The sequence below is a fragment of the Melanaphis sacchari genome, unplaced genomic scaffold (assembly GCF_002803265.2).
Source record: "Melanaphis sacchari strain LSU unplaced genomic scaffold, SCAv2.0 Contig93_pilon_pilon, whole genome shotgun sequence".
Taxonomy (NCBI): domain Eukaryota; kingdom Metazoa; phylum Arthropoda; class Insecta; order Hemiptera; family Aphididae; genus Melanaphis; species Melanaphis sacchari.
Window position 1 is genome coordinate 705,982 of NW_020271665.1, and position 21,461 is coordinate 727,442.

Here is a 21,461-nt window from a genome sequence, read left to right on the forward strand (position 1 = left end):
GTTGTGGCGAAGAGCCCAATTGATGTCGCGAAAACGATTTAACACCAACCCGCTCAAGGTACATCCAACTCTGCGGTAGTAATGTTCACATAGATCCTATAATTCTATTGGAAAAAAAAAGCTGCATCCAATTTTACCTGTCACGCTACTGCCCTGATACTTTGATAGAACTAATATAATGTATAATCATATTCATGATGATTTAATACAATTTATCTGTTTTCTTATACCATCATTAACGCAGTCCAAACAATAAATTAATAATTACTATTCCACTGTTATCTTATTTTTTCTGAGTAAGCATTCTATATTTTGACAGTGCTGTTAAAATATATTTAAAAATAATTTAAAATTTTTAATAAGAAAAATTGATAAATATTAATTGATGAATGGTGTATTTTCCATTATGTATATTTTCTTCGAAGTTAAAAAAAAAAAAAAATATAATAATTGATATTGAAAAAAATTTGCGTTCGTTGAAAATACTAATTATGTATCACTGTTATTTTATCACTTTAAATTAACATTAATTACTAATTCTTATTAAATTATACTGTTATCTTTAAATGTGAATTAATTTAATCGTAATTAAAGTATTTAATTATATATATTCAAATATAATAATTGAATAAAATAAAAGTATATAATATATATTTATTATTTATAAATGTCTCAGATAAGTATGAGATGTATATAATAGAGATGTATCACTCCATTTATTGATTAAAACTATTATAATAACTATTGTTAAAATATGGCATTGTAATTTATTAATATGATAAATAAGATAAGCATGATAAAGTTTTATTTTTTACCATGCCAAAAAACGTATTATAGCTTGCATCATACAATTTAATTTAACTATTTTTTTTTTTTTTTTTTTTTTAATTGGATAATTTTCTTGTGAATTTTGCTTATCAAATATTGTTTTACCTCGAATATTTTACTCTATGTCATAATTTATTAAATTTATAGCTTCAGTTTTTCGAGAAGTCATATGTATTATATTTCAAATTTTTGATTCATATCAGCCTATCTATCAAATATATACATGGGCCATCTTATGTGAAAAATAATAAACTGAGTATGTTTAATTGTTATTAATGTGCATTTGAAACTCGTCAAAACTGAAAATATTTATTAGTTCCTTGAGAAAATAAATATTCCGATTTAGTAGTGTTTGATTTCCATATTGTCTTGCTATTAAAGTAACATTATATTTTATACGCATTGTAATACATATTATATGTTGTATTTATTGAGTATAAGAACTAACGAACGCTTTATGATATATTAATAGTGCTTAAATACGGTACTGAAGATTTGTAACGAGTAACGACTAACGATTATAGAACAATTCGTATGGGAAATATATCAGTGCCACGCACAAGAAGGTTTCGTATAGGTTAGGTACCATTAGTGTTTCGAATTGAGGATGCACATTTTAATGTGAAATTACTAAGGATGTTGGCAGGGTATGTTGAACAAAGAGCCACTTGTCTTTGTGAAATTGAATCAGTGGGTTGTAAACACTTAAAGTTGACCCTTTTTAAATATTTTAAAGTGTGTGATAGTTTTTAAGAGTAAAATTATTTTGAAATTGATGAAAAGTCGTTTATATATCATGATCATATAGTTAAATTTATTGAAAATATTTTTTTTAGTTTTTAAGTATAAATTTAATATGAACATTTTCTGTATATTTTTTTAAAATTTGTAGTTGTCCGTCAAATATCTCATTTGTTTGTCACTTAATATTAATAGTAAGTTTAAAGCGAATTAAAACTGTAAAAAAACTTGCTCATAACGTGTAAATAATTGATTATTGTTTGTTATTTATTAATAATTATTTTTAAAAAAAATCTTAATTTTTTTTTATTTTATTTTAATATAAATATTAAAGCTTTGAGTTTGTGTTAATGCAACAAAAACAAAATCTGAAATAATTTAAATCATTATGAATGTAAATAAACCTTGCGTGACTTTGATCATATTAAGCACTACGTATTTCTTTATTTGATGAAAAGTCATTATTCATTTTTCTTATCCGTAGTAATAATTTCATGTAAATCTACCGAACAAAGTGAGTCGTCGAATTAAAATATCGCCGTCAAATGTTACGAGCGGTTTTTTACGCCTCAAACTATTTTAGTTGCATTAAATTTTCTGGTCTGTTGCTTTTAACACGAAACGGGGTGAATTATTTGAAAAAAAAATAAGCTATACTCTAAATTTAAGAACTACCCGGCCCCTAAGCACATTTTAAAATACAATCCGTTTTAATGGTTCTTGTCTGTGGTGGGTAAAACCCATCAATTACTTTTTCATTTAAAAACCACGGTGGATACACAAATATATGAATATAATACATGTATATATATATATGGATATTCACTTGGCCTTGGGAAAAACGTCAATCTCTAACAACCGTGAAATTGATTTTTGATGTTGTTATAATATCGTATATAACGTTTTACACCTAAATGGCTATATATGACCATGTCAAACCTCGTGTCGACGCGCAGCGGCGGTCCCAGACATGTGGTTTTTATAGCCATAAATACTCAAGGACTTTTTAATTTTTACTCCGAACGTCATAATTTTGGCATTGATGCTTGATATTTTTATTAATTTTAACATTTTATTATCATAATGTTACACATCAGTACTGCTAAACGGTTTCAAATAATAAATTTCGTCAGACTTTCAAGTTCTCGTCAAAATAATAATATACACATAGATATGTTGTCTTTGTAAAGCTACCGTGTATTTTTTTTTTTTTTTTTTTTTTTTTGTATCATTAAATGTTGGAAAAAAAATGATGTCATAAAACAAATAATTATTCTCGTCGAGGTATTTTCATTATAAATGTTCTACATCAATTCACGAAAACCTTGTTTACAGTACACAGAAAGTAAGCTGATTTACAATTTAAGTATTATTGCGATATTATTAAAGCTTGTGTGAACAAATCCACTGGCAATATTCAATATTATTACAAATATAACCGTTTACATCTGTGAACACTACAGTACTTTTTTAACAAAAATACATGTGTACAATTGAAATATGTGAAAAATCTATTGTATATTTTGAATACATAAAATAAATATGAATTCCATTAAAAGCATTGTCAGTATAAACAAAGATGATAAATTGATTTATTTCTTCGCGAATTCATATTAATTTAGAATCAAATTTAAAAACGTTGAAAAATAAGATAAATTATTATTAGGTATACATTATTCATCACTAAAACTGTATCAAAAATAATAAAGACAAAAGTATATAATATGGTTTATTTCAGTATCTATGCGTAACTGTGAGTTTCTAAGCACATCATTAAATGGGGCATACGTTTATCATTATAACAGTATATTTTATTTTATTAAACATCAACACATATTGTAGTATTAAATTAAAAATAATTTACATCGATCAAATATATAAAAAACATATATAAATATAGGTACCCTATATGTGTTTTTTTTTTTGTTTATTAGTTTTTGTACTATTTTCAATGCCTTTACTTTGTGAGATTAACAAGACTATTGCAAATATTTTGTTGTAATGTCAATTTTTATTGATTTTGATCCATCATTGAATAATATTCTACTGCAATATTAATATGATGATGTGTGTAATTCATAGTTTATCCACTGTATTCGGCTATATAGTATATATATATATATATAAGTAAATTTAATATATAACAGGTTACTGTTATAAATCTGCTTTTAAATTGCACGTTTTTATATTTTGTCAAATAAAAATAGATGTATTATAAAAAAAATGAGTTATATTTTCGATCCGTATTAAATACCGATTAAAACGCACTGTAGTGACTTATTTTCTGGTCCTTATAAATAATTTAAAAAAAAAACTGATTGTGTACACAAATCGGTATTTTTAAATGTCATCGACAACCGACAATTTGTTTTTTTTTACGTTTAATTTATCAGAAAAACAATATCTGTTCGGATATGGTCTTCGGTTATATTTCGTTCACTATTTTTTTTTCTCTATGCCAAACGTAATCAATCATCGATGCGTCATGGCGATGACACATGATAGGGGGAAAAAAACTAAACTCGTGTTCAGCAACGGTATTACAGCCGGGGATTATGAATTATTAATAGGCGTCATCGTAATTACACGGAAGGTGCCTGGAATGTCAAAAAATTCAGGAAAAATGAACACGAACTACAGCTTTCAAAGGGTTTACGACAGGAAAATATGATGAAGAGATAAAGTTTAACGTATTTCTAAAGCATTCCCAAAGTACCCGCTTGATAAAAAAAAAAATGTACCTACCAACATTATAACGGTTTCACCTTTTAAAAATTATTATTGTATTTTTAAAATATTTATTTATTTGCTAAGCAGATAATTAAATATAAGTACTAAGTATATTTAGTTCTACATTGATATAAGTGAATTTTGACATGTGTAAATAATTTAAAAATATCTATAATAATATAGTTTTTTTTTTTTTTTTTAAATTATATGAAATAATAATGCGTATGAACTTAGAAAAAATATTATAATGTGACAAAAAAAATTATAATAAATACGTAATATTATTATAAATGTTTTTATAAGTAAGAATAGTAAATTTAATAATAAAAATCTTTATTATTCTACCTTAGAAGGTGAATTGTATTTAACTATGCATTTAAATCATATAAAAGACAGTTTTTTTTTTTTTTTTTTTTTTTGAAATTATATTCAAATGTCAAAAAACTTATTGAATGGAATTTGCCCGTGGTTTACTCTGTGTTTCATTCAATCTAGTTGAGTTAAGAAGTTGTGTAAAAAACCGACATTAATATACTTGAATTATCTCTGTTAAGGACAGCATAAAGGGTCAATTATTAACCCTTGTCGTGAAAATTACATTGAATATTCCAGTGTATACAGAATACTAACGTTGTGTACCTATTGAACTATTGTACTTAACCTGAATTAACTGTCACAGACTCTATATCATGTGTTCCAAACACGCAATGTCTTTAAAAATGTTCGCGTTCAAATATTTTATTTTTTAATCGTAATTTATATACTTACCCAATATTCCAAGTCTGTAATTTATGGTGACTACTACTAGACCACCATAGCTTGCCAAAACTGTACCATCGTATGGATTCCCCGAATTCCATTCGTACGATTCACCGTGTATGAACACGAGTACAGGCTTTGGTGATATTTTATCCGCACTTCCGAAATTCACTATGACATAAAATAAAATAAAATTAGAATTATAAATTATACATTTTATTGAAAGTGAAACAATTTATAAATTGTACTTAAACACAGTAAATTATAATTTACCGCAAATACATAAACGATGTTCACTATGATGCTTTAAATTATCTACTAATAATGTTTCAGTTTAAAATAAAAATCAATTTTGACTTATCTTTAAATTCTACTTGTTTTAGTTTAAACCTCCGAAAAAGGTTGTTACTTTTTTTTTTTAATGTTATGCAAAACCGGTACCTATTTAGCTTATCATAGACGGTAAAAGATATATAAGTAATTTCACAAATTGAATACTTACAAACAATTCTTACTATAATGTGTTTGTCCTTAGTATTTTATATAACTTTTTTATTTTTAACTTAAATAAAAAAGTATAAAACTACAGTCCAGGAACAAAAAATATTAAACATACTTTATTCTAACAAGCATTTTTTTTTTCACGATTATTCGATTAAAAAATATAATATATTAACGTCGTAAAATTATTTACATCATATGAGACACATAAAATATAAAACACTAAAGACTTAATTGTATAATTTCGTAAACAAAATTGCAACTTTTGTTGCCTTTCTATCGATTTTGGATTTCATCCAAAGTTTTTCCTTGATGCCCAATTATATCCAAAATTCAGTAAATTCTCATTAGCTTCAAACTTAATTTTTTTCAACTGCCTTTTTTCGAGTTTTTATCTTGTATCAATTAGTGAAACGAATTATCAAATGAAAAAAAAACCTCTTACATAATATCTGTATATACATCTAGCCGTTTGAATATTAAAGAACTTTAAAGATTGCATAAATATAGAAGTTAAATTAAATGTAAAGTTTATAAGCCGAGTCGTTAAAACGTTATATTATAACTATTTCAGTATATAAGTACATATTACAATACTATACTTTCGACAAATTAATATGAAATATGTAAATTATTCTGAAATAAAACTCAGTTGTAAATGCCGTAGCGAAGTATTTGTCGTTCGAGTATAAATCTTTAGATTTAATTGTCACGTCGTTTCGATTGTATAAACACCGTAAACATATTATAGTATTATGTATTATTAAAGTACACAGAGGGAGTGCTAATGAGCGAAACAACGGTTGTTTCCATAATATACATTATATTGTGCATTATTATTAAAAGTCTCTACAGGGCGTAGGTACCTACTATGCTGCGAGAACGATAATGACAATAATAATACAGTAATCGGAATACGTTACAAAGTATGATTATACGTGGAATGAAACGCAGGGAACGGATTTCCAATTTCCATATTATATTGATAAGTTTTATTTATTTTCTCAGTTCGTTTGGCAGTGCAGAGCCGTCGGCGAATACGTGACTATATTATCGTGTCCGAGGTGTCTAGCGTATAAAACGACCAATAAAATAATTCCGGGATACAACAAATATAAAAATAATATTTGAATTCGACCGACCGGGCCAACCGAATCGCAGCCTGCGGGATCAATTGTCAGCGCCCGGCTTGCAATGTGAAGTGGGATTGCGTTCAAGTACACCCGCGACTAATGGCCAGCCCTGTAGGGAATATCATAATAATATATATCGTCGCCCCTTTAAATCAATTTGTTCCCGAATAGACTTGTGACGAGAACGGGGGCCTTAAATTCGTTTACCGGAAACTACAATAATGATGACAAATAATGGACAAGGTCATCGTGTCGGTGCCGGTGCCGAGATGAACCGCCTTTACCTCCACCTCCATTACCATCACTTCTTCCACAGCCGCCACATCTATAACCATCGACGGCCATTGTTATGTTTGGTCACGTTTCATTAACACGGTTGCGGTCGCGCGTTTTACGCGCATCTCGCGGGTATCGTTGACGTGCAAAACCATTCTTCTTCCTGCACAACCACCGCCACCGATTCCCTGTGCGAAAAACCTTAGTCTATCCTGACAAAAACAACTCGGCTGGCAAAATTGACAACATTAATACATTATAACCGCGCTACCGTTGGCGCTATTTTTTCCCCGTATCAACGATTACTCTCACGCCATCCAATAAAGCACGACGTATAGTGATGACGTGGTATTATAGTTTTAAAAATTAGGTAACGTATATTATATTAAAATAATATTATTATACTTATATATATATATATATATAATATATGTATAAATATAATGCGTGTGAGTGTGCGTAGGTATAATGTAATTATAAGTAGATTTTTTTCAATAAATGGTTTATTGTTACAGAATAATTATAACGGTGTATTGTCTTTAATGTTTTTAATTAATTTTTAAACAAAGCTCAGGGTTAGGCGAGATGGATTTTTTTTTATTATTATCATAATATGCTATAACTATTAACAAATCGTTTACGCTCCAACTTTATACTATTCACTGATTTTCGAAATTATAATTTTTGTTGATTTTTTTCAATAACGCTATTAATCTGTACATAATATTATATTGCTAACATTTTTCTCTCTCTCTAAATTTCAAAAATAACCTTTTTATTTTTGTACGCTAAAAATCCGAGAATGCTTTATAAAAAAAATAATCATTTTGGCGTTCACTTTCCATTAATTCAGGTGTTTATAACTGATACATTGTAGTTTGTGAATAGTTTCTGCTTCTAAATAATTAAATTTTGTGTGATCGTAATTTTGAATTTTAATCACCTACAGTAAATATAATGGTATAATACCGTAAAAGTTAATTAAATCTTAATAAATAAATGGTAATTGTTTTTTAAATATAAAAATAATCTGATGTATTGACATATATAACGAATTAATTAAAAAAATTTTGAATTTCAAATTAGTAAAACCATTTTGAAAGAACGTTTCTTCTACAAAGAATATAATAAAATCTAAATTCATATATATATATATATATAATTAAAACATTTTGAACTAAAATTAATTGGAATAATAATGTTGTTACATAATAATTTATGATTTTAGGATACAAATTATTTTATTGAAGGTCAAATTTCCACACAATAAAAAATAAAAATACTTGTTTCAAAATGTAAGTTACATATATAGAATATTTTAGAGTTCTTTGAAAATTAAACGTGTAAATCAATAACTTTTAATTTTGATACACGTATTTAATTTTTATAATTAGTTTGATAATATATTTTATACAATAACATAATTCATTACATTTTAAAGTCGTAATAGACAAGCGGTTATTACTCTACAAGGTAACACAACATTTTTAATAATGACAGAATATATTTTATTCAATTAGTCAACTAAATGCCATCATAGTACACGAACACAATTTATACATTACGCATTTTTTATACTATACAGAGATAAATAAATAATTTTGATATGTAAGTATATGTAACATTTGAGCCATATTTAATTTTTAATTATTTATTATTATTATTATTATTATTGTGTTCTGACACTATTAAACTATTTGATATTTTTAAAATTAAATTTCCGTTGAATTGAGGGAAATATAATTACATCGGTGTAGAATATTGGCATGTGTGATAATTTATAATTCATATATTTGACACAATGTTATCTTTCAACTGACAATTTTATTTTGTCTTTTTGACTCGATATTTTAACACTAACGAATACGCACGTCGTTGGAGTGTCTATTTTCCTCACAATAACTTCCGAAATAACCATATATAAGAACATTTGTTAGATCATTTGTAATTCGATTTCGTTCATCAAAGGCGACGACATCCATGTATCTACCCTCGGGACAATGAAAAAAAGAAAAAAAGTGGCAATATCGGTCAACGAAATAAAAACTCTGCATTTATCAAACATTTTTATCTAACACCTTAAAAATATTTCTTCTTCTATATCAGTAGGATTTTTTTTTTTTTTTTTTAACTTAATTGTACATTCTATTTTATTAAGATAATAACAGAAAAATATAACAGTAATAAATCGCTATAGATTCTATTATTCTAAAAACATAAAGTTCGTTTAATGAATGAAAAACTTTTTTTATGAAGATACTATACGATTTTAATAAATATATTAATGAAGCAAATATATTCTTAAATATTATAACGTTAATATAAGCTAAAAATCAAATTTAGTATTTATTTTAATTATCTTTAGTTTTATATTTAAATCATACAATAATATATATATATATATATTATATATATATATATATATATAAACAATTTAAATTGTCTGTTTAAAAACTCTACAAAAATATAAAACTTACATTTTATTCATTTATATTGTATATATTAAACAAAGTATTTTTAGTAATCAACCGATGAAGTTTTAAGTCACTCACTGGAATATTTTATATATATATTATATAGAAATGAAATCACAGTGTATTGTATTAAACAAGACATACGTACATTAAGTAAGTGCGTCATTTTTGTATAACTAATTTAAAATATAATTAATTAGTTCTTGAATATGATTGATGCTTAAGTTATTAATTTTATTAAAAATATTTATAAATCTACAAAATTAAAATTATATATATATATATATGTATAACAATTTATTATTTTTAATCTTATAAAATATCGACGAATGGCTCGTTAAATTGTATATTAGCCATTCTGATATACAAAGTTTGTGACACATGATATGAATATAGATACATTATAATGTTATCTGTTTTGTATAATCGAATATTTTTAAGATAAAATTATTATATTAATACCTTTGAAGTAATTAATTTATTATCTTAAGCCATTGTGTAAAAAATAAATATTAAAATCTTAAGATTTTGTTGCACAGATATGGAAAATAAATTCAGTTAGTTCAATTTTTTGTTGAGTATAAGTCCATAGTTCTATAGAAGAAGATAACAATTTTTAATAATTTATGTAGCAAAATAATTAAATTTTGTATAGCATATCTTTAAGAATTTAAGCTGTTATATATAATTATTCTGTTGTTAAATTTATTAGCTTTGTAGAAAAGTTTGGTAGACTGATTTATACACGCGATACAGAATTAATAATTATAAAAAATATTGTTTTTTACTTCAAATTCTTAGCGCTAGGAGTACAAGAAATAAAAACTAAGACCAGAGAATTCCATTTATTAAAACAGTATCAACTAATACATGAATATCGTTTTTATATTTCAATTAGCTTAGAAGCTATATTCATACAGATTGGTTAAACATTGTTTAAAAATCTATAACGTTTCATATCGTATACGATTTCAACAACATACTATATACATTTACTGAATCTTTCGATCCAAAACATCTTTGTTAAGTTAAACCTATAAGCTCAACGTAGACTTTGATTGTACAATTGAAGACAAATTGAAAAAAAACAAGTTAACGACTTTAGACAAATGATTGAAAACGATTTGTTTTCTTCTTTTACAATACCGATAAGAAACATACGGTTTATTTTATTTAAATTCCTCTATGTATTAGGCTTACAAATTGAAATCATTTATATTAAACACTAATCTCATAATGTATAGCTACAATTTTGTTTACTGTTGAAAAACATTCAAATATAATATATATATTGTCTATCAACAAATGATATAATATAACGTTTGGTTAAAACATAAAATGTATTGAAATTCAAAAAAAGTTTGAACATCACGTTGTAAATAAATAGTTTTAAAAAAGAATGTAAATATTCAAACCTAAATTGAATTTAAATTTTAGAATCTATAAGGAATTCAGAACCTTGTGAATAGTTAACTAATTATGTATAATTTATGTAATTCACATATTTATTTTGAGGTAAATGTTGAAAGTCACTGTTATTTTCATTCAAAGCATACACGTAACATGGTCTTGAAATATATAGTTTTTATGTATGATTTATACAACTTGAAGTTTTATAGAAAATGAAGATAATATTGTTATATTATTAGTATTTAGGTAATATTATATTTTTGAAGCAATATTTTACTGTGCGAGCGGAATATTAAGTTTTCAGCAAAGCCACAAGCACAAGAACTACGAAACGATAGTGTAAGAATGAAGTATACTGCGCTCGTTGTGGTATACGAACGAAAAAAGTTGAAAATGTAGTTGAGCACACCAGTGGTATTGACGAACCACCAAAACATAAATAGAAATGAAAAGAGAATTTAATTAACAACAGGCCACGTTTATTTCTGGGCCTAGTGTTGTATTGATTGACGTGTCAATTATGTTGGGGTTGTAATAATCATTTATATAGGCCATATATAGATTGATCCATTGGATGAGAATTGTGCCCGATGCAGACATACTATTCACTTATAAGGAATGTCTATACAATTGAAAAATAAGATTGACGATTTTTACCTTTTAACAAATTTAAGAGAAAATAAAATTTATTTTATTCGTTGAATGACCTCTGTAAATTTTCAATGATGTAGTGTTTGACGTGATATTATATTGTTTTTTTTTTATTTTTTTAAGACAATGTATTACAGTTATACCGGTATTTAGAAATATTTTAGTTATCATAATTATTTTAAAAACTAATCAAAAGTTAAACTTGTGTTTTACTTGTTTTTTTTTTTTTATAGTCGACAATAATTGTTATGTCCATCAATTAATCAGAGAAACTTGAGAAATCTCACATTTCGTAGGAACTTGATTTGTAAGTTAATTCGTTAATATTTTTATATCACAAGTAAACTAAGTAAACTAGATAATATTATTATTTTATAATGATACTAATTATTATTAAATACATATTTTATACAATTTTGTAATATTATACATTCATCGTTTCTAAATTATTAACCAACTATATTTATAATTAATTATGGGTTTGATATAAATAAATCTTTTGTTTTACATGATGTTGAATTAATGTTTGCTTTTTCTATAGTGTATGTACTAACGGTTAAAATATATTAAATACGTATTATATTACAAGATGATTATTTACTTTCTGATAATAACGTTTATTTTAATTATGCAACCCCAACAATTACTCGTTATCATATTACAATATTTTCAACAGCATTAAACATTATAATTAAAATGTTATTTTTTATGATAAAATAATTATAGAAATTGATTCAAATTTTTAATACTGTATTGATATTTGTTTCCTCCTAGAGAAAGAATTCAAAATATATTTGTAAGAAACTTATCATTAAATTTGGATTTAATGTTTAACAAACCAATAAAATAAGAAGAAAATACAAATATTACAGTTTAATCTGGTTTAAATATATTTATATGAATTAAATACTAGTATTAAATTTATAAAACATCCAAAACTATATTTAAATTATGTGTTTAATCTATTTAATGAAAATATTTATCTGCCCGGTAGATTATTTTCTATAAATTAAACAAGGATATTTCCACCAGTTAAATTTCATTTTGACAATGAAAGTCTAAACCAACGGATTCATTGAAATTTATATAAATTATATAAATTGCTACTATTCAATAAAACTATCATATGAATAATTCATGGTTTGCCGTCTAAATAATAGGAAAACTTTTTTTTTTTAATTGTATAGGTATATCGTCTGCAATAGAAACATAATATATCATTTGAAATTATGAGCTGCAATTAAATTTTAAATAATTGACGGCATTTTTTTTTTTTTTATTATAAAATAATTAATTTAACTCATGTTTAACGTATATTCATTTTTAAACATTTTAAGTTAAAAAAAAAAATGATATTGTACATTACATTTTAGTAAACTTACATAACTTAAAGTTCGGTATTAAATATTATAATACATTTAAATGTGTTATTTAAGTTATAATATTTAATAATAGATCATACAAAATATATTAAAATAAATAGAAACACAATTGGAATAAAAAATATAAATGCTTAAAAAAATAATTAAAAAAACATTCATTGTTTCACCCACAATCCAAAACTAATAATTTGGTACCAGTAAGTTATTGTGATGAAACCTTCACATAAATGTAGTAATATTGCCTATATACGACGCCAAGTTACACGTTTACATAACGTTATATTATTAATAATATTATAAAGTCGAATATTTTTTGAAGTATTTAACTATTTTTATTCTTTATGTTGTGATAATTTAAGTATTATGAACGTTTAATTATGATTTGATACAATATAATCATTTAATTTTTATGGTTGGCAATATACCTAAATATATATTATGCATTATGGAATCATATTTCAGTCTATAAAATGTCGATAATATAAACAAGCTATTTGTTATAATAGTAAATATATAATGTTTAGTTAACTAAAGTATCATATTTGATTATATTTTTTCAATTATTATTATACAGTTATGATTCGTAATTTTCTATAAATTAAGTTTAAATTTGTTTTATATAGGTACTATGATTCTTGTGCTTGGTCATTAATTTATTTACTATATTAAACAATTTAAAACTACATGCGTATATATAAACAAAACATTACTATATATATTATCATGTTTGAACTATAATTAAAAAAATTGCTTCAAACAATGTCTGCAATATTGATTTTCTGTTTTGGATCCACCCGCAGTAAAGATAAGACGCATTAACGTAAAATTATTTTCACTTAAAACTCAAAATATCAATCTCAGAGTAAAATTACCTATAACAAAAGTTATGAAGAATCATAATTTCAAATTATTCAAAAACATAAAAAACTAATTTTACTTGAATGCGATTTATATATGTTATAAGTAGATCAAAAAGAAAACAAATATTTCGCCAAAATCATGTTAAAAGTTATTTTATTTGTATACTTTTGACTAAAATTGTATATTATTTTAAAATATTTTATGTTTGTTATTTATTACTGTTGGTTTAAGTATTATAATAAGAAAATATGCATACTAATTAAAATGATGATTAAATTTATAGTGTAAATTTGATGGAATGAGTTATGAGAAATCAATAAAATATTTGAAACATACATAGTAAATAATATTTTGTTATATTTAATACAATAACGTTATTGTGTTAATAAAATAGCATTATTCAAATTTAATAATAAATATTTTAAACCTAATATATATTAATTTTATCATTTAAACTTATTAATTTTGATTATTTTTTTTTTTTTTTTTACCACTATAAAGTAAGTAGTAATTCACCAATTGATTTGTCTTAAGCTATGAGTTCAATTAGGTCAAAGTTCTGAAATTAAAAAGTAATAATAGTTATTAAATTTAATATTAGATATTATATTTAGCGAAGTAAAACAAGACTTATTTCGAATAATCCCAAAGAAAAAACAATTAAATTCTTTTACATGATACAATCAATTAGAAATATGATTTGTCTTATATTAATTGAAATTTATATTATTATGAGCATTGTTCAGTTTAAAGATATAATAAGTATACTGACTAAACCGTTATTTATAAATATTTTAATCCTGCTGTAAGTATTATATGGGATATCGTCCGATAATCGATTTAAAATGAATCACCATATGGTGCACGGGTCCTCTGAACACCAGTCACGTCCCGAAAGAAAAATAACAAGTTACCCATTATCGATCCACCACCCTTAAGTGCATCTAAGCTCGCAATCACAAAACGATTATTATGTTAATACCTAATGCAATTGCTATGTTTTGTCAACTATTTGTAGTTACTGGGTAAAACCACAGTAATATCGTTACACATAGTGCAATATCCAGTAATCAATTAATCGGAGTTTTCTTCTAAAAGCTTAAATTCCTCGCAGGTATTGTAGCTATTGTTGGGATTTCTATACAATGAAATCGCCATCTGATCGCAACTTATACGTATATAACATCATGAGATCTTGTACGTCTGTATTTTTTATTTGTGTAGTGACCATAATTTCAGAAAATTTTCTACCGTTACCGCTTCTAAAGTAATCTTCGGAAAAATTACTTGACTCGTTATCACAGCGAACACTGCACTAAGTCTCGACCGTTTACTGTTTAAGTATGATTGTTGTCTGCCGTATTTTTATTTCGATAATTTCGTTTTATATTGCAAGAATAATATTTAATTATTATTAATATTTCGACATTAGTTCACTGACCACGGATTTTGATCAAGTATTTATACGGAAAAAATAAATAAAAAATAAGGAATTATATATTATTTATCTTTTATATAAACTACCGTTGTTTATTTTCTAATAAATTATCATTGATTATGATTACTCTATCACTAATTTATACTTTAGAATAAAAATATATAAAACCTATACCAAATTATTTTTTTTTTCAATAATATGTTTACCGTTATATACGATATTTATTAAGGTGTATTTCCCTGGCACCCCCACCATAGAATTTCGGATTCAAACCAAGGGCTTTCGTTTGTGCTACGTTTGTGCTGGATTGTGCCCGAGTTTCATCGTTTGTGCTACAACCCTTCAGGATTTATAAGGGATTATTTGTGGGGGTGCTGGCGAAACGACTGGGGGTGCAGTTTAGAGTAAAGTTAAATTTGAACCTAAAAATTACGAGAAATAATCAAAAGACTCATATAGAACATTTACCTATTAACAACAAACAGTTTCCGACAAAACTCTAGGGGCTGTACTCGTTTTAGGATTTCCAGAGCACCTACTTATAAAAAAGATTAAATACTTTTTTACGAATAACGAGTAAAGCAATAACGATGGGAAAAAGAGTACAAATAATCACTAACAATGTCAAAACCAACGTAACTGATTTGGATTAATAATTGTTAATGGTAGTGTGTCAACATAAAATGGCTCATTTGGAGTTCTAAAATTTTGAATTTGGGGTGTGTTATGACCTCACAAAAAATCCCTTATAACTCCTGAAGGGTTGTAGCACAAACGATGAAACTCGGGCACAATCTAGCACAAACGAATGGCATAATTTAAATTTGACCTAACCTAATTCTGAGGTGAGGGTGCAGTCGTTTCGCCAGCACTCCCACAAATAATCCCTTATAACTCCTGAAGGGTTGTAGCACAAACGATGAAACTCGGGCACAATATAGCACAAACGTAGCACAAACGAATGACATAATTTAAATTTGACCTAACCTAATTCTGAGGTGGGGGTGCAGTCGTTTCGCCAGCACCCCCACAAAAAATCCCTTATAAATCCTGAAGGGTTGTAGCACAAACGATGAAACTCGGGCACAATAATTGTGCACAAATGTAGCACAAATGAAAGCCCTTGGTTTGAATCCAAAATTCTGAGGTGGGGGTGCCAGGGAAATGCATCTTATTTATTAAATTAGTAAGTATAAAAATAACGGATAGGTAAAAAAAAGTGTTATGAAATTAACTGGTTAATAGGACCGGAATAGATCAATACGTTGTGCAATAAGTGGATTCCACTGTAATTATATAGAGATTTTCAAATCAACTTTTTCAGAAACAGAATCGATTGGCATTTGAAACCAATAAAGAATACATGATTGATAAACAACTTTCATCGAAAAAATGTAAATATGCAAAATAATTAAGTTAGGCACCAACTTTATTGAATTCAAAAATGTGTTTTTATTAAAAAAAAAAAACACTTGTTTGAGAATGAAAATTTTTTTAGAAGTTGTATACATTTGAATTTAGAATAAAATAGTTTTTTAAATTATAATTTATACTCAAAATGCATAACCAAATTATACGTTTAACTACTCTTAAATAATATATAATTTATTATATATTGTATTATTGAATATGACATAGTTCAGTAATTTAATAAAATATCAGTTTGTCGTTAATATGGCATGCAAATTATTACCAAACAGCAGTATTGTTTTAAACAAATGTAATATTTTTGTTAAATTCCCGGTAAATTACATATTAAAGCTAAGGTCAATTTTCAATCGAGGGGAAACATTAAGGAGTACAGTCAGCTAGGTTAGACCCATCATTTTCTCCGTATTCTCGTTGCCAGTACTCTCACTATACCACGTTTTCCTGTAAACATATATTATATCATATTTTCCTGGATCCGGGTCATTAGCTATATACTAACGGTATGTTCAGAAAACCTGCAAACCTGCTTTGCCCTTAATTTCCTGCGAGTTCCGTTCAAATAATGATCATGCGATTTGTAATTAATTTAATCTCCTCTTTATCCACCACTACTCTTGTGGCAACATTTAAGTCTGTTATTCAAATCTCGGGACGTTTAATTTGGATACTTTCTTGTTGTGGCAATTTACACCAAAGCAAATTTTAACTATCCAACTGCTGCACGTGATGCTATATTATTTAACAAAACTAACATTTAACTTAAATATATTAGAGCGTTGATAATTTAAATATTTTAATGACATCAAGCAATGATTTAAACGAAAATAGTTATAAACAGTTATCTTGTAATCTAATTAATATATATAATGATTCAATGTGTCATATAATTTAGCTTTAAAAAAATATAAGATTCTACAAAATTTTTCAAAAAATATAATATTAAATTATTTACATTGATATTGCCATTGTTTTAATTACAGTAGTAAATATAAAATTATTTGCAGATGTTATTTCAAATGGAAAAATTCAAAATGTATTAATAATCAAGCATGCTGTTTCAAGTAGGTACCCACTCAAAGATATATATGTATATATAGTTTCTTGAATCGTTAAAAATACGTATTCCCACAAAATGGCTTTGTTTCAATATAATACTACAACGGTCAACGACACATTGAAATCGTGTGAATGCATTGATAATATGGTTACAAGTGATAATTGTGTTCACGGATCAACGACCAAATTACGATATACGATCATTCCTCTCGTTGTCCGCAATTGTCCTAAAATTTATTAAAATGACAATGGTTGATGACGGTAAACTGCTATTTTTTTTTTATCGTTAGAACTCGGAAGAGTCATATGATTATTTTTGTATTGAATTTTCGCATTTTATTATTATTACTTTTTATTCTTTTTTTTTTTTTTTTACCAAAGCGACACACGGTACATTAGATGGGAGCGATGTGACCAACCGGCAGTTACCAATTGTCCTGCCATCACACCATAATACTGTTGGACGTATATACGTGTATATGCATATGTGTACATAAAATCGTATAATAATAATATCTACCTCCCTTTTGTCGTCGTTTACGATCTCGTTTTCATGTTGTTTCGATCGAAACGACGCTGCCGACCCGCAAATGCATCAGTAGCGGAAAACGAACGATAAAATAAAACGGACCACGTTTAATTCACCCACGGCATCCACACCATCGTACAATAAAAATTCAATTCTCCTCTCGTTCGTTTTTCTTTCTGCACATCGGTCCGTTTATAACGATTTGAATAGGGTTTCCGGTGTGTTGAACACGCGCACATTAAACGAGTTAAAAGTTATGGACTCTCTTTTTTCTTCTTTAATTTTACTGTTTTTATTTCCACACACATATCGTTGTATATATATATATATATATATATATATATTTAGATATTTATTTATATTTATAATGGTATCTTTTCTTCGTACATACATAGAGATCAAAACCTGCTTGGAGCAAAATTCATTGTAGCAGGTAGCCATATGGTTATAATATGTGATAACGCGTTTGCGTTTGTATTTCCTGTAGGTATATTGTTAGCGAATGGAATGATAACTGTTTAATTTATCGCCAGGAGGAACGCTTGCTGTCCAATAGCGTTCAAATGAGAGTGACACAAATACATTTTCACACGCACGCATATACGTAAATTTACTCTTTCGCTTGGCGTACGGACGTGAGAACATTTCGCATTCGCCGTTAATGTTATCGAGTTTAATGTTTCACATATGGCAACGACTATGACGGTTACTGTGGCCGCTTCGACGGTGACTGCTGATATACCACACCACAAACTCCATTATCGTCTTGCAAGATGCATTCTGTAAGTATAAGCATCCGGTATGGGAACGTTTTCGATACGTCGCACGTGTCCGTCGGGGTTACCCATCCTAAAAACTTCAGTCACGAATAACACGTGCTATTACAAATTCTCTCTTGTACCATCATTTACCTTCTCCGTTGGCATCAATTTCAAAACTCAGTGTACTCAGTATAAGACTTCATCCATTTCCATTGCCACTACAACTCGAAATGAGTATGAGGACTGTGTGGTTTTGAGTTTTTCTCCTCATAATATATATGCACTGATGCTGTTTGACGTGAAAACGTACGCTTTTACAATCGCATTATAATACAGTTCATAGCATTATTCTTTCTGTCAAAATCGACATAAATAGATCACATGAAAACGAACGTTACATACATATTATAAATATAAACTTACTACGATGTGATATTTTGTGTTATATACTATTATTTTTTTTTTTACGAATATTTCAAATTCCTTTTATTATACCGTAAAACACATTTTATTTAACTTTTCTCCTTTATTTCTAAGTTGCAACCATATACTAATTATTTGATTGCTGGCTCGAATAAAAGTTTTATCATCAAACACTACTAAAGTTAAATCAAAATTAATGTTGCTCAGTTCAAAAATTGTATAATTTAATTAATAATTTTAACTCCACGAACAAAGAATAGATAGAATATATTTTTTATAAATTTAAGTAAGTTAAATAAAGAAAGAAAGAGACTACAACGACTAATAATTAATAAATTGCATTATCATAGACTTAATGTGAAATTATTTTAAATGATATGAATTATCCAATAAATGTAATGCAGTTTTTGTTACTAAAAATAAAAAAAAGAATATTTCAATATTAGAAGCATATTATATACATTTTAATTGGCTTGTTTATAACCATCAGAGTCAATAAGTATAAAATAAATTATTCATATAAAAATATATTAGGGGAGTTTAAAAATTAAAATCCATGTTTTATAATAAATTTAATATAGTACATCAGCCAAAATAAATTTACAGTATTGAATAAATTAAAAATAAGTAAATATTATAGTAGACGTCGTATAAACCATATTAATAACTAATACTTTTATATTAATCAATTAATTTGCCACGGTAATAATAAATTTATATTAATATAATATATATATATATATATATATATATATATATATACATAATACGTATTAAACATGATTAATTAAATAAAAAGTTAAATAGTCACTTAAAGTAAAGTTAGAAATTATTGAAATATCTTTTTTTTAGTATTTAAAAATGGATGATAATTTTCTCAGTTCGTAATTTATAACATTAAGTATAATCAGAATGAGACAACACAAATGTTAAGTTCCAATTAGTGAACTCTAAAATATGACATGTCCAACTTCAGTCTTTTTGAATAAGTATTTTAATTTAATTTTTTTTTTTTTTGTTTTAGTCTAATGATCCTTTTTGTGGATAAAAAAAAAAAACATTCAAAACATACAATTACTGTTGCCATCAAAATATGACTGTTCGTCATTATTTCAAGCCGTGTTAGCGCCATGCATGTTTTGAAGTCGCAATCTTTGTTATTTTATGTGGTTTCTGAAATTACTATTACAAGGTATTAGTTTCAAATATAAATATTTTAATTTTTTTGTTAATATAATGATTATACAATTATTATTTGTATTATTCTGAAATGTATTAAAATGAAGTGTCTTCAATAGTATTATATATTTTATTTTTTTTTTTATTTTTATAGAATAAACAACCAGGTTTTATTTACTTACGGTTATCTTAGGTTAAGTTATTAATTCTTAATGACATACAGGGTAACAACATTGGACTAAGTTAAATTAAGTTATACTCGTACATTTAATTTTTTTTTAAGAAGGGTATAATATTGCTTTAGCGTCCACATAAGGACCTAATGCTAAAATTAAAAAAACATATCAGATATTCTTCTTACTCTATCAGGTATTCTTAAGTGATTCTTGTGTGATCAATTCTGAGTCTGTTTAAAGTGACTTCTTCTTTTTGGCTTAAATTGTTGGGCTTAGGCCAGAGTTTTGATGAATTTTTAATTTATTTTAATTTATTATCTGTTACTAGTTGCCATTCATAACTCCATAGTATTATACAGTGTTTTTCGACATATCTATGTATATCAACTAGTGAAATAAAGAAAAGTAATTTCCTGTCGGAGTTGTTTATAATATTTTATTATATTTCCAATAAGTAAGTAACCTAACGCTAAAATACATTTTTCAATTTCATATTTTTATTTTTATTAATTTTTTAAAGAATGTTCTATACTTTTATTTCTTCAAATAATATATATTGCCTGGTACAATATAAAATGTAATATCAATTATATTAATAAAGTTCAAGAATACTATTGTAAAAATTTCAGCACACTAAACACAATTTTTTGACGAAACAAGTAATGAGATTATAATAAATTGTAACTCATTTGAGATTTAACAAATAATTAAATATCATTGAT

General features: G+C 26.1%; 2 long non-coding RNA genes and 1 pseudogene across 2 annotated transcripts; 2 read left to right on the forward strand and 1 right to left on the reverse strand.

The window, feature by feature from the left end:
• Positions 1-7,037, reverse strand: part of LOC112603025 — a 134,709-nt pseudogene extending 127,672 nt beyond the window's left edge.
• A 2-nt stretch (positions 7,038-7,039) lies between these two features.
• On the forward strand, positions 7,040-17,955 carry LOC112603032. Its single transcript, XR_003115141.1, has 3 exons — positions 7,040-7,338; positions 11,737-11,810; positions 17,620-17,955. It is a non-coding gene; the product is annotated as an uncharacterized LOC112603032 (long non-coding RNA).
• A 605-nt stretch (positions 17,956-18,560) lies between these two features.
• On the forward strand, positions 18,561-21,138 carry LOC112603031. The gene is made up of 3 exons (XR_003115140.1): positions 18,561-18,982; positions 20,409-20,576; positions 21,068-21,138. It is a non-coding gene; the product is annotated as an uncharacterized LOC112603031 (long non-coding RNA).
• Positions 21,139-21,461: the final 323 nt, after the last annotated feature.